Source organism: Doryrhamphus excisus, chromosome 14 (assembly GCF_030265055.1).
Source record: "Doryrhamphus excisus isolate RoL2022-K1 chromosome 14, RoL_Dexc_1.0, whole genome shotgun sequence".
Classification (NCBI taxonomy): Eukaryota; Metazoa; Chordata; class Actinopteri; order Syngnathiformes; family Syngnathidae; genus Doryrhamphus; species Doryrhamphus excisus.
Window position 1 is genome coordinate 18,533,973 of NC_080479.1, and position 14,820 is coordinate 18,548,792.

Below are 14,820 nucleotides of genomic sequence, written 5' to 3' on the forward strand. Positions count from 1 at the left end.
GCAACCCGACTTCCTCATATTTGGCGGTACGGAATGAAAGCAGACTATTTCGTGAAATGGAAGCAAACAGGAGGTCACTCGCCGTGACTCATTCGCTGTCTGTCAGTGGTTTTTCGAGAGCGGCGGACAGGTCGCTTTGGCTTTATCAGCGCTGTTGCTCAACACTGCGATGAAACACAACAATTGTGCAAGGGGTGCAGATTAAACAGGGGGGGGGGATAGGGGTAACTTTTCAAAAGAAAGAAAAACAACAACCAACCTTTCCTAATTCTTCGAATGCCGCTATTTGATTTGAGCAAAAAGTTCTCCGCTGCGTTGCACAATCATGAAGCAGCAAAAACTCATTCAAATGTAAACACACTATTAATGATACATCAATGCGCATGCGCGCGATGCGAGTGCATCGGCTCATTCACTGTGTACGGAACTAATTGAAATCTAGACTGTGATGCGTTTGTGTGTATCGGTAAAATCCGATACAAGCGCCGTTTTATTAATGTTAACTTCGCCCCAAATGCTTTTCCCCCAGGTGCCGTGAATGTACCATCATTATTTAGCGTTTTGTATTGAATACGACGGAAGCCGTGAGCGCATACAACTACTAGTAAAACAACATGGACGTTCGTAGCTAGCAGCAGCGAAGTTTCTAGATTTAACCCCCCCCCTTCCTGTAACGTTTAAATGGTATGTTTGGAAACACTACGGATTATCAAAGAAAGAAAGAATGCCGCGTTAAGAAGATGTACACCCCGGGGACACCCCAACACGGACAAGTCTACCGCCGCCCCCCCCCCCCTCATCTAGTTCCTGGTCGGACACCGGAAGAACCAAGCTAATCAGGTCAGTGGATCTTCCGCTGCTTTCCTAATTGTCCGTCCCTGCAACAAGTGTCCCCCCCCCAGCAGTGCAGTTGGCTTCTTCCTGAATTGTGTAACAATTTAAAAAGTGTATAAGTTGTTTCCCACTTTCTGCTCCCCTCACTACTGTATTAGCCTAGCTGCTAGCTTATTCATATTAGCAGTACTATGTTTAGCAGACAGGAATATAAACAAACATTGATTGCACACTGTTGAAAGTGTCGCTGTGTACTGTATTTTTTACAGCCGTAATTATTGAACCACTGCTATTGTAATTGCATAGTTGATGTGAAAGTGGGAGGAAAGTTGCTTTTGAAAAGTTGTTGTTGTTTAAAGATGGCAAAAAGGATGATGATGAAGAAGTGGTGCATAGTAAAAAAAAAAAAAGACAAACTTTAGTTGAATTTACTGCCAAGTGTCTAGAAGGAATAAAGCCATTTTTTCCCTTAGTTTATTTGCATAATCTTGAACGGCAGTGCTTTATTATAGAAATATTAGAAGCACATTCACGTCTTAATAACCTGCGGAGTGCATGATGTCTACTCGTTAGCGCACCCGCCGTTCCCAGGCTGTCTTGTGAACGCTCACTCCAGCAGCGTTATGCTGCTTTCAAGCACCTACTCAAACAAATGCTAGTCAAAGATCCTTTATATAACAGGAGCATTCGGCTATTTTGAAGGACCGACTGGAAAAAAATGATAAACAAAGATCCTCTATTTGTCAGCATATTGCTGTTTTTGAGGACATACTGATGAAAATGCTAGTCCAACATCCTCTTTATGACAGGAGCATTCTGCTGTTTTTGGTGATAGTCCAAGCTCCTCTATATGACAGGAGTATTCTGCTGTTTTTAATGACCTATATGAAAATGATAGTCCAAGATCCTCTATATGACAGGGGCATTCTGCTGTTTTTGAGGACCTATATGAAAATGATAGTCCAAGATCCTCTATATGACAGGCACATTCTGCTGTTTTTAAGGACCTATTGAAAAAATGGTGGGTAAAGATCCTCTATATGTCAGCAGTATTCTGCTGTTTTTGATGATAGTCCAAGATCCTCGATATGATAGGAGTATTCTGTTGTTTTTAATGACCTATATGAAAATGATAGTCCAAGATCCTCTATATGACAGGAGTATTCTGCTGTTTTTAATGACCTATATGAAAATGATTGTCCAAGATCCTCTATATGACAGGAGTATTCTGCTCTTTTTAATGACCTATATGAAAATGATTGTCCAAGATCCTCTATATGACAGGAGTATTCTGCTGTTTTTAATGACCTATATGAAAATGATAGTCCAAGATCCTCTATATGACAGGAGTATTCTGCTGTTTTTAATGACCTATATGAAAATGATTGTCCAAGATCCTCTATATGACAGGAGTATTCTGCTGTTTTTAATGACCTATATGAAAATGATTGTCCAAGATTCTTTAAATGACAGGAGCATTCTACTTTTTTCAATAACTTATATGAAAATGATTGTCCAAGATCCTCTATATGACAGGAGTATTCTGCTGTTTTAATGACCTATATGAAAATGATTGTCCAAGATCCTCTATATGACAGGAGTATTCTGCTGTTTTTAATGACCTATATGAAAATGATAGTCCAAGATCCTCTATATGACAGGAGCATTGTGCTGTTTTTAACGACCTATATGAAAATGATTGTCCAAGATCCTCTATATGACAGTGGCATTCTGCTGTTTTAATGACCTATATGAAAATGATTGTCCAAGATCCTCTATATGACAGGAGCATTCTGCTGTTTTTAATGACCTATATGAAAATGATTGTCCAAGATCCTTTAAATGACAGGAGCATTCTACTTTTTTCAATGACTTATATGAAAATGATTGTCCAAGATCCTCTATATGACAGGAACATTCTGCTGTTTTTAATGACCTATATGAAAATGATAGTCCAAGATCCTCTATATTACAGGAGCATTCTGCTTTTTTCAATGACCTGTATGAAAATGATAGTCCAAGATCCTCTATATGACAGGAGTATTCTGCTGTTTTTAATGACCTATATGAAAATGATAGTCCAAGATCCTCTATATGACAGGAGTATTTTGCTGTTTTTAATGACCTATATGAAAATGATAGTCCAAGATCTTCTATATGACAGGAGTATTCTGCTGTTTTTAATGACCTATATGAAAGTGATTGTCCAAGATCCTCTATATGACAGGAGCATTCTGCTTTTTTCAATGACGTATATGAAAATGATAGTCCAAGATCCTCTATATGACAGGAGTATTCTGCTGTTTTTAATGACCTATATGAAAATGATTGTCCAAGATCCTTTAAATGACAGGAGCATTCTACTTTTTTCAAAAACTTATATGAAAATGATTGTCCAAGATCCTCTATATGACAGGAACATTTTGTTGTTTTTAATGACCTATATGAAAATGATAGTCCAAGATCCCCTATATTACAGGAGCATTCTGCTTTTTTCAATGACCTATATGAAAATGATAGTCCAAGATCCTCTATATGACAGGAGTGTTCTGCTGTTTTTAATGACCTATAAGAAAATTATTGTCCAAGATCCTCTATATGACAGGAGCATTCAGCTTTTTTTCAATGATGTATATGAAAATGATAGTCCAAGATCTTAATAACCTGCGGAGTGCATGATGTCTATTCTTGAAAAAAGACAACAAAAAGCCCCCGCTCATCGACCCTTGAGGGTTGTGAAATTGCATTACGCTTGGGTTACGCAAAATCTAAACAAGTGGCATCCCCGGGACCCCCGCTGACATCTGATAAGCTTGTTTGGCCGGGAAATCTGCTCCACGTTAGCCAGACCGGTTGAAGCTTTTCATTTCCAGTAGCTTGAGGACGAGGCGCTTTGCCGTGCACGTGAATGAAAAATAATTTCTGAAAAAGTATTAGAAGATTAGAAGAAGCGCATCAAGTGTGGGAAAGTTCCAGATGTCAGTCATGAGACCAACGTGGTCTCGCCATCCACTTTGTGTCGTAATAACCGTCATGGCCTCAGTGCTGCCGCGGGTCACAAACGTCAAAGCGCTTTCAAGCAAAAGCTTTTACACGTGAAATTCATTTCACTGGAAACCCACTTTGCAGAAGATTTGCGGGGGGGTCTGATTCTCATAAGATATTCCGCATTAGCTTCGCTGCCTTTGCTTCCCTTTCAACCTCATTTTGTAGCCCCGGGAAAAAGTAGAGTTCCACGCTCGTCATGTCGTTGCAACCTTGGCTTTCCCGCCCGTGGGCTCAACCCCCGCCCATGCCAAGGTCAGCTCCGGTGGGACACGCAAAGCATTGTGGCACCCAACCCCCACCCCTGAGGCGGGGCTAACTGACTTTAGACCGCAACACACATAGGAGGCCATGATGTCACCACGCTGACCACTCATTCACAGCACTGACTCTCGCTGTGGGGTCTTTTGTGACCTCCGCTCAATTTGGATTTTGAAGTAAAGACATAAATGCAAAATCAGCAAATTACCAAAATAAATAATAAATAAATCCCCCACCCCAAAAAATAAGTAAAAAATAAATTACTAAATAAGTAAAGATCTAGGTAATTTTTGTAATTTAAAAAAAAATCAGCAGCAATTTGCTGTTTTTAATGACCTATATGAAAATGATAGTCCAAGATCCTCTATGTGACAGGAGTATTTTGCTGTTTTTAATGACCTATATGAAAATGATAGTCCAAGATCCTCTATATGACAGGAACATTCTGCTTTTGGCAATAACGTATATGAAAATGATAGTCCAAGATCCTCTACATTACAAGAATATTCTGCTGTTTTAATGACCTATATGAAAATGATAGTCCAAGATCCTCTATATGACAAGAACATTCTGCTGTTTTTAATGACATATGAAAATGATAGTCCAAGATCCTTTGTATGACAGGAGCATTCTGCTGTTTTTAATGACCTATATGAAAATGATAGTCCAAGAGCCTCTATATGACAGGAACATTCTGCTGTTTTTAATGACCTTTATGAAAATGATAGTCCAAGATCCTCTATATGACAGGAACATTCTGCTGTTTTTAATGACCTATAGGAAATTGATAGTCCAAGATCCTCTGTCTGACAAGAACATTCTGTTGTTTTTAATGACCTATATGAAAATGATAGTCCAAGATCCTCCACATGACTGGGGCATTCTGCTGTTTTGAATGACCTATAGGAAAATGATAGTCCAAGATCCTTTGTTTGACAGGAACATTCTGCTGTTTTTAATGATCTATATGAAAATGATAGTCCAAGATCCTCAATATGACTGGAGCATTCTGCTGTTTTTAATTACCTATATGAAAATGATAGTCCAAGATCCTCTATATGACAGGAACATTCTGCTGTTTTTAATGACCTATATGACAATGATAGTCCAAGATCCTCCATATGACTGGAGCATTCTGCTGTTTTTAATGACCTATATGAAAATGATAGTCCAAGATCCTCTATATGACAGGAGTATTCTGCTTTTTTCAATCACTTATATGAAAATGATAGTCCAAGATCCTCCATATTACTGGAGCATTCTGCTGTTTTTGAGGACCTACTGATGGAAATGATAGTCAAAGATCCTCTATACGAACATGCTGCTGTTTCTGAGGATGCTCTTCAATCACGCCAGTCCAAAATAAAATGTAAGAAAATATAAAAAATACATACATTTTATTTAACATTATTATTATTATTATGATTTTATTTATTTGAACACTTTCCCACCTATCGTGAGTGTGTGAGAAAGCGGGTTGACACCCACCGGTGACCATAAAGAGTTGAAAAGCGTCTGTTTTATGTGGGACCGTAAAGCTTTCCCAACACTTCCGTGGCCAAGTGAGGACGCATGGATGAAGCAACCTTCCCGGAGAGAGACATCCGCTCGGGGCTGCCTGCCTGCTGACGGAGGTGTTGTGCAATCAGCGGCCTTGCTTAATTACACGGGATCAAACACGAGCTCCATGGCAGCCACATTTTTCCAAAACAAAAGGCTGCCGTGACGCCAGGCGTACGCTACTTTCGCTTTCAGGGCCCTTCACCAAAGTTCCCCAGACTTTAACTTGTGCTCGTGACTGAGACTGAGAGTGTTTTTTTACATTTTTTTTGTGAGCAGCAGGCCCCTCCAGACCCTCCGTCTGGCTCGCTCACCGGCCAAAACCTCGGGAAGAAACGTGCAAAGTCTGCGAGTCGATCTTCTCGCCTCTCAAATTAGTGTCAAATTCCCCAGCGGGTCTTGGGTCTGTCCGTCTGGGATGACAAGTGTCCTATTCTGGGAAGCCTCCTCTTCTCATTCGTGTGTGTGTATGTGTGTGAATGTGTGTGTTGTGTAATGTGTAGTGTGTAGTGTGTACGGGCCAGCTCAGTCATGAGAGCCGAGTGGGCCACATTCCTCCGTGCACCAGCAAATCCTCATGGGATAGACCTCGTTAGCGCTCCCGCCGTTCCCAGGCTGTCTTGTGGACGCTCACTCCGTCCTGCGCGCTTGGACTTCAGCCTTTCACGATGGAAGACGCAACTACTCCACCAACTGTGCCCCCCCCCACTATTCTTGTTTTGAATCAAAGAATTCAAATCAAAGATTTTTCTGACAGCAGCGTTCTACTGATTTCAAGGACCTACTGAAACAAATGCTAGTCAAAGATCCTCTATATAGTAGGAGCATTCTGCTGTTTTGAAGGACCGACTGAAAAAATGATGGACAAAGATCCTCTATTTGTCAGCATTCTGCTGTTTTTGAGGACCTATGTGAAAATGATTGTCAAAGATCCTCTATATGTCAGCAGCATTCTGCTGTTTTTGAGGACCCACAGATGAAAATGATAGTCCAAGATCCTCTACATGACAGGAGCATTCTGCTTTTTTCAGTGACGTATATGAAAATGATAGTCCAAGATCCTCTATGTGTCAGCAGCATTCTGCTATTTTTGATGATAGTCCAAGATCCTCTATATGACAGGAGCTTTCTGCTGTTTTTAATGACCTATATGAAAATGATAGTCCAAGATCCTCTATATGACAGGAGCATTCTGCTGTTTTTAATGACCTATAAGAAAATGATAGTCCAAGATCCTCTATATGACAGGAGCATTCTGCTGTTTTTAATGACCTATAAGAAAATGATAGTCCAAGATCCTCTATATGACTGGAGCATTCTGCTGTTTATGAGGACTTATTGATGGAAATGATAGTCCAAGATCCTCTATATGTCAGCAGCATTCTGCTGTTTTTGATGATAGTCCAAGATCCTCTATATGACAGGAGCATTCTGCTTTTTTCAATGACCTATATGAAAATGATAGTCCAAGATCCTCTATATGATAGGAACATTCTGCTGTTTTTACTGACTTATATGAAAATCATAGTCCAAGATCCTCTATATGACTGGAGCATTCTGGTGTTTTTGAGGACCTACTGATGGAAATGATAGTCAAAGATCCTCTATATGAACATTCGGCTGTTTTTGAGGATGCTCTGTAAACACACCAGTCAAAGATCCTTTTCATGATGAGTACCTGCTGCAAAGATCCTCTATGTGACCAGGTGCTCTCTTGAGGGTCCAGACATGGTTTTAACTTCTGAACTCCGACCTTCATGTGACTCCCTGCTGGGGGGGGGGGGGTGTTGAGTAAAAAGTGTGATGATGATGATGGTTGAGGAAGAGGTCATCCAAATATGTTTTGGAGTGTTGACTTGGAGCTATCCTAAACGCTCCAATAGAATCCGAATTTCAATTCCAGTCAGCGGGGGCTACACAAGCAAATAACGGGCGGGGCGAGAAACGTTGTTGGCAGGTATGGCAACCGTGGTTTGCTGTGGGGAAACCACGTCAGGAGGTTGCCTTCACGAGAATCCGACATGGATGCATGAGTCACATGGGCAAGGTTCACACAGTTTTTATGGCGTTGACTTGCCTGGAGATAAGGCGGATACCAGGAAGTGGATGATGGTTCACTGTAAACACGCCACAGCAGAGTGAAGTTGGCTAACGTGAACTCCGTGGACCATCATGACCCCCTGCTGTGCTGGGTCAACTATGAAGGCTGCATGACCATCTTAGATTTGACAAAAAGCTTGTAAAACATACTTTTAAAGAGCTTTCCTGACATTGCATTACACATTATGACATTACACGACACAACTCAAACATCCCAAGCTAAAATGTATTCTTAATGGTTGAACATGTGGACTATTTTTATATTCTGATATTTTTTTACCATCTTAGATTTCACCAAAAGCTTGTAAAATATACTTTTTAAGAGCTTTACCGACGTATTACATGACACAACTCAAATTCTTCAAGCCAAAATGTCATCTTATTGGTTGAACATGTGGACTATTTTTATACTCTGATATTTTTTTACCAGCTTTGATTTCACTAAAAGCTTGTAAAATATACTTTTTAAGAGCTTTACCGACATATTACATGACACAACTCAAACATCCCAAGCTAAAATGTCATCTTATTGGTTGAACATTTGGACTATTTTTATATTCTGATATTTTTTGCCAGCTTTGATTTCACCAAAAGCTTGTAAAATATACTTTTTAAGAGCTTTACCGACATATTACACGACACAACTCAAACATTCCAAACGAAAATGTCATCTTATTGGTTGAACATGTGGACTACTTTTATATTCTGATATATTTTTATCAGCTTTGATTTCACTAAAAGCTTGTAAAATATACTTTTTAAGAGCTTTACCGACATATTACACGACACAACTCAAACATTCCAAACTAAAATGTCATCTTATTGGTTGAAAATGTGGACTTATTTTTATATTTTGATATTTTTTACCAGCTTTGATTTCACCAAAAGCTTGTAAAATATACTTTTTAAGAGCTTTACCGACATATTACACGACACAACTCAAACATTCCAAACGAAAATGTCATCTTATTGGTTGAAAATGTGGACTTATTTTTATATTTTCATATTTTTTACCAGCTTTGATTTCACCAAAAGCTTGTAAAATATACTTTTAAAGAGCTTTACCGACATATTACACGACACAACTCAAACATTCCAAACTAAAATGTCATCTTATTGGTTGAAAATGTGGACTTATTTTTATATTTTGATATTTTTTACCAGCTTTGATTTCACCAAAAGCTTGTAAAATATACTTTTTAAGAGCTTTACCGACCTATTACACGACACAACTCAAACATTCCAAACTAAAATGTCATCTTATTGGTTGAACATGTGGACTACTTTTATGTTCTGATATATTTTTATCAGCTTTGATTTCACTAAAAGCTTGTAAAATATACTTTTTAAGAGCTTTACCGACATATTACATGACACAACTCAAATTATCCAAGCTAAAATGTCATCTCATTGGTTGAAAATGTGGACTTATTTTTATATTCTGATATTTTTTACCAGCTTTGATTTCACCAAAAGCTTGTAAAATATACTTTTAAAGAGCTTTACTGACGTATTGCATGACACAACTCAAATTATTTAAGCCAAAATGTCATCTTATTGGTTGAACATGTTGACTATTTTTATATTCTGATATTTTTTTTACCAGTTTTGATTTCACCAAAAGCTTGTAAAATATACTTTTAAAGAGCTTTACTGATATTACATGACACAATTCAAATTTTCCAAGCCAAAATGTCATCTCCTAGGTTAACTATTAGGGCTTTTTTTTTTTTTTGCAGTATTTAGTACCATCTTAGATTTGACAAAACACTTGTAAAAAATACTTCTAAAGAGCACACACACACACACAACCTTTTAACCAAAGCAAACACAACAAGTGAACGTACATCAGACGTATAGCCGTGATGTGATTGACAGGAAGTCGGAGGAGGAAATGTGGCTTGTTGTCCTTTTATTGGGATCACCAACAATGCGGTGTGGGTCTGCCAGTGTAGTGAGACGCACACAAACACACACACACACACAAACACACTCACACACACAAACAGCATGGCAGTTCAGAGTGAGTAAGTGTGTGTGAGTCACGCTCCAGCAATGCTGCCCCTCCATTTTATAACAGCCGCCAGGCCGGCACTACTGTATTTAATATTCCATGTAACACACACACACATGCACACGCACACACACACACACACATGCAGGAGGCCGGCGATGAGGCCTTCACAGCATCAGGGAATCCTGAGTTTCTATAAGAGTCAATGACTCACGGCCATGATTGAATCAATGAGTCATTGCCATACCTGCCATGGCCTGCTGCAGCACGCCATTCAATATCCAATACAAACATACACATGATGATACACATGGATGGAGTTCATACCCTTTAATCCCTGTTCAGACTTTGAAATGTCGCCCTCTTCTGGACCGAGCATGAAAGTCATCCCATTGAGTCTCAGTCTAAAAGATTCGTTCATTAAAAAAACTCATTAAAAAACTGCAGACTGAGGAATTTGAGATTCTTTTCCTGTAGTTTCTTTTGGCAGAATCCCAGCAGAATTCCTCCGCCCCGTCCGGGAATGTAAACGCTACCGTAGCGTTGGCTGATTGCCGGTGTTTTCACGGCATCCTCGGCCAAGCGGGAAGTCGTTTGCCAACTCGCTAAATAACAACAAGCTTTTGTTTTGTGCGACGGTAAAACGTTACGCCCTCCTGTGTTACCAGGAAGTAGCCTGCTAGCTTGTTTAAACAACTAGGGAAGGTTTCTTCTTTTCAAGATGGAAAAAATGGTACCTCCCATTATGCTACGTCATCATCAGTGAACCAGGAAGTAGCCTGCTAGCTAACAATGTACGGAAAACACAAGGGAAAACAAGGGAAGGTGTCCTCTTTTCCATATGATAAAATGCTAACAATAGCTAACAAGCAAACACCAAGCTTGCATGACAGGACTCCCCTCCGACCCACATTGATTGGGTGAAATTAGTTCCTCCTTTTACTTTTTGAATCATAGTGGAAGTGTCCCCCCCATCCCATCATCCACAATGGTACATCCTGTGGAACCAGGAAGTAGCCTGCTAGCTAATAAACAAACACCAAGCCTGCATGACAGGACTCCCCTTCGACCCTCATTGATTGGGTGATTGTATTTCCTCCTTTTACTGTTTGAATTATGGTGGAAGTGCCCCGCCCCATCCTATCATCCAAAATGGTACATCCTATGGTATTACATCAACTTTATGAACCAGGAAGTAGCCTGCTAGCTAATAAACAAACACCAAGCCTGCATGACAGGACTCCCCTCCGACCCACATTGATTGGGTGAAATTAGTTCCTCCTTTTACTGTTTGGATCATAGTGGAAGTGCCCCCCCCCCATCCCATCATCCAAAATGGTACATCCTGTGGAACCAGGAAGTAGCCTGCTAGCTAATAAACAAACACCAAGCTTGCATGACAGGACTCCTCCCTGACCCTCTTTGATTGGGTGTAATTAGTTCCTCCTTTTACTGTTTGAATCATAATGGAAGTGCCCCCCCCCCATCCCATCATCCAAAATGGTACATCCTGTGGTATTACGTCAACTTTATGAACCAGGAAGTAGCCTTCTAGCTAATACACAAACACCAAGCCTGCATGACAGGACTCCCCTCCGACCCACATTGATTGGATGAAATTAGTTCCTCTTTTTTCTGTTTGAATCATAGTGGAAGTGACGCCCCTCCATCCCATCATCCAAAATGGTACATCCTGTGGAACCAGGAAGTAGCCTGCTAGCTAATAAACAAACACCAAGCCTGCATGACAGGACTCCCCTCCGACCCACATTGATTGGATGACATTAGTTCCTCTTTTTTCTGTTTGAATCATAGTGGAAGTGACGCCCCTCCATCCCATCATCCAAAATGGTACATCCTGTGGAACCAGGAAGTAGCCTGCTAGCTAATAAACAAACACCAAGCCTGCATGACAGGACTCCCCTCCGACCCACATTGATTGGGTGAAATTAGTTCCTCCTTTTATTGTTTGAATCACGATGGAAGTGTGCCCCCCCACCCCCCAATTCCCAAATAGTACATCCCATGGTATTACATAACTTTATGAACAAGGAAGTAGCCTGTGTTTGATTCCTAATGGAAGTATTTGATGTTGTTTAATGGTATCCTCCACTAGCTACATATCATAACATATCATACCATACATATCATAACGTTAATTGTGTCTACCACTTTTATGAAGAGTTCAGCCTTGGTGGAGGTCAGCGCGTTGGAGTATATTTGGCGTTTGCCCTCATTGTGAGGCGAGAGCGTGTGGCGCCTGGAAACTTTATTTGCATTTTTTCACGCAACCTGACTCACTTTGTAGGCGCTGACTCACAATTAGAGGCTGGCTGTTTGCATACACGTTCCGCTCGGCATTGTTTTGCTGCTGCCGCCCTAAACACGCTAAATCCTACAGAAACACACGAAAGCATAGACACAGAAATACTGAGAAAATGTCGTAATTTTGCAACAATAACTATATAATATTATGAGGAAAAATAAAGTCATATTAGTTGCATAAAGTCTAAATATTAAAGGAAATATGTTAACTATAAAGTCATAATATGAGAAACAAGTTTTGATGTGCATTTTTAGCTAGCTTATATTAACTTTTTTTCTGGTGTTGTAATGCACAGAAATGGGAAAGAAATACGTTCTCATGTTTTTTTTTTACATACGCCTGTGGAACATTTTAAAATAAAATTTTACAAAAAATGTTCAAAATTGAAACAAAATCTGCAGTCATTTTTACAAGAATAAAGTAAAAATATTCAGACGAAAAAGTTGCAATCTACTGAAAAAATGGCGTAATTTTGCAACAATAACTATATAATATTATGAGGAAAAATAAAGTCACATTAGTAGCATAAAGTCTAAATATTAAAGGAAATACGTTATTTATAAAGTCATAATATGAGAAACAAAATTAAGTTTGGTGAAATGTGATGTGCATTTTTAGCTAGCTCATATTAACTCCTTTTCTGGTGTTATAATGCACAGAAATGGGAAAGAAATATGTGCTCATGTTTTTTTTTTTTTTTTTTACATACGCCCATGGTACATTTTAAAATAAAATTTTACAAAAAAAATTAAAATTGAAACAAAATCTACAGTCATTTTTACAAGAATAAAGTCAAAATATTCAGACAAAAAAGTTGCAAAAATGTTGTAATTTTGCAAAAAATAACTATATAATAATATGAGGAAAAATAAAGTCATATTAGTAGCATAAAGTCTAAATATTAAAGGAAATATGTTATTTATAAAGTCATATTATGAGAAACAAAATTAAGTTTGGTGAAATTTGATGTGCATTTTTAGCTAGCTCATATTAACTCCCTTTCTGGTGTTGTAATGCACAGAAATGGGAAAGAGATATGTGCTCATGTTTTTTTATTATTATTATTATTAATGTACAAAATTGAAACAAAATCTGCAGTCATTTTTATAGAATAAAGTCAAAATATTCAGACAAAAAAGTTGCAATCTACTCAAAAAAATGTTGTAATTTTGCAAGAATAATAATAAAATAAAATAAAGTCATATTAGTAGCATAAAGTCTAAATATTAAAGGAAATATGTTATTTATAAAGTCATAATATGAGAAACAAAATGACGTTTGGTGAAATTTGGTTGCAGAAAATGTTATCATGTTATGAGAATAGAGTCCAAATATTCTGGAATAAAGTCATAATTCACTGGAAGAAAATTGAAACTGAAAAATATTATGATATTATTATATTATATCAAAATATTATGAGAAAAAGTCAAATAATGAATGGAAAAAGGCTGAAATATTTTTCATAGTAAGCTGTGATATCACGACAAACTAAATAAAGTTGTCATTTTTGGAAAATTTATTTGGCAAAAAGTTATAATATTGTGGGATTAAAGTGAAAATATTATATGAAATATGACATAAAGCAGGTTGGAATATCGTCTGTGCACACCTGGAGGTATCATGAAATGATGACTAGCACACAAGTACTACCAGGAGAACCAGAGTCTAGAGGGGGAGGCGCCACCTGCTGTGGCCCAGCAAGGTGCACTGTACTCGGGCATATGCTGCGAGCATCCGGTGTGACGTCATGGAGGTCTTATCGGCATGTCACGGTAGCTCGTTCATATGGGCATGAAAATTACTGGTCAGATAATCCATATACACCCCTAATTTGAAGTCATTTCAAGTAGTATTTGAAGTATTTTGAAGTACAGGGAGGAACCCAAGACTTGTTTGGCTTTGCATTCCTCGTGCATCCTGTCATTCCTCCTCAAGGTGAAGGTGTGTGACCTTCATGGTACCTGTCGGAGCACTTCTTCATGACCTCCTGGAGGGCGGAGCTGTTTGTTTGTTAGCGACATGACGCAAATGCTACCACAAACCATGTGGGCGTGGCAGAAATGTCCTTTTTTGAGACAGTAGCAGATTATTCAAATGAATAATGTTTTACATTTTTAGTAGCATGAAAAGAAAAGGGCTATATTTTTTTAAGTGGTAAACATTTTACAATATTTTGGAAAATTAGGTTGCGGAAAAAGTTCTATTAGACAAATAAGAGTCTCTTTTAAAGCCGCCGAATCGCCATGGTAACCTCGGCTGGTCTGACAACCACAAGGTAGAATGCAATATGAAGTATTCATAATTAATGTTAGCAGATGTCTGTTTATTCTCCACATTATTATTATTTATTATTATACGGGAGCCAGGCAACGACATTTCACTGCTGTGTTATTGTGCAATGACAATCAAGGAAGTCTATCTTTCTATCTATCTTTCTATCTATCTCATGTTTCACGGGAGATGGTGATTGATGGGCCTCCATAAAGTGTAGTTTCTCCTCCACAGCACATGCAAAACACTACCATCTAGTGGTCACAAAGGGATATGGTAGATTCAAATATTGCATGAAACATCAAAAACGAAAGTTGCTCCAATTTATTTATTTTATTTAAACGATAAGTGTTAATATGTCAATGTTGTGCAATGGATGGATGGAGGGTGGATGGGTGGTTGGGTGGAT

General features: G+C 38.7%; 1 protein-coding gene across 1 annotated transcript in view; it reads left to right on the top strand.

Moving 5' to 3' along the window:
• The first annotated feature begins 454 nt into the window (after window positions 1-454).
• Window positions 455-14,820, top strand: part of triqk (triple QxxK/R motif containing) — an 83,696-nt gene continuing 69,330 nt past the window's right edge. Inside the window, exon 1 of the mRNA XM_058047902.1 lies at window positions 455-840. The gene's annotated coding sequence lies outside the window, so the exon portion shown is untranslated. The remainder of the gene's footprint in view (window positions 841-14,820) is intronic.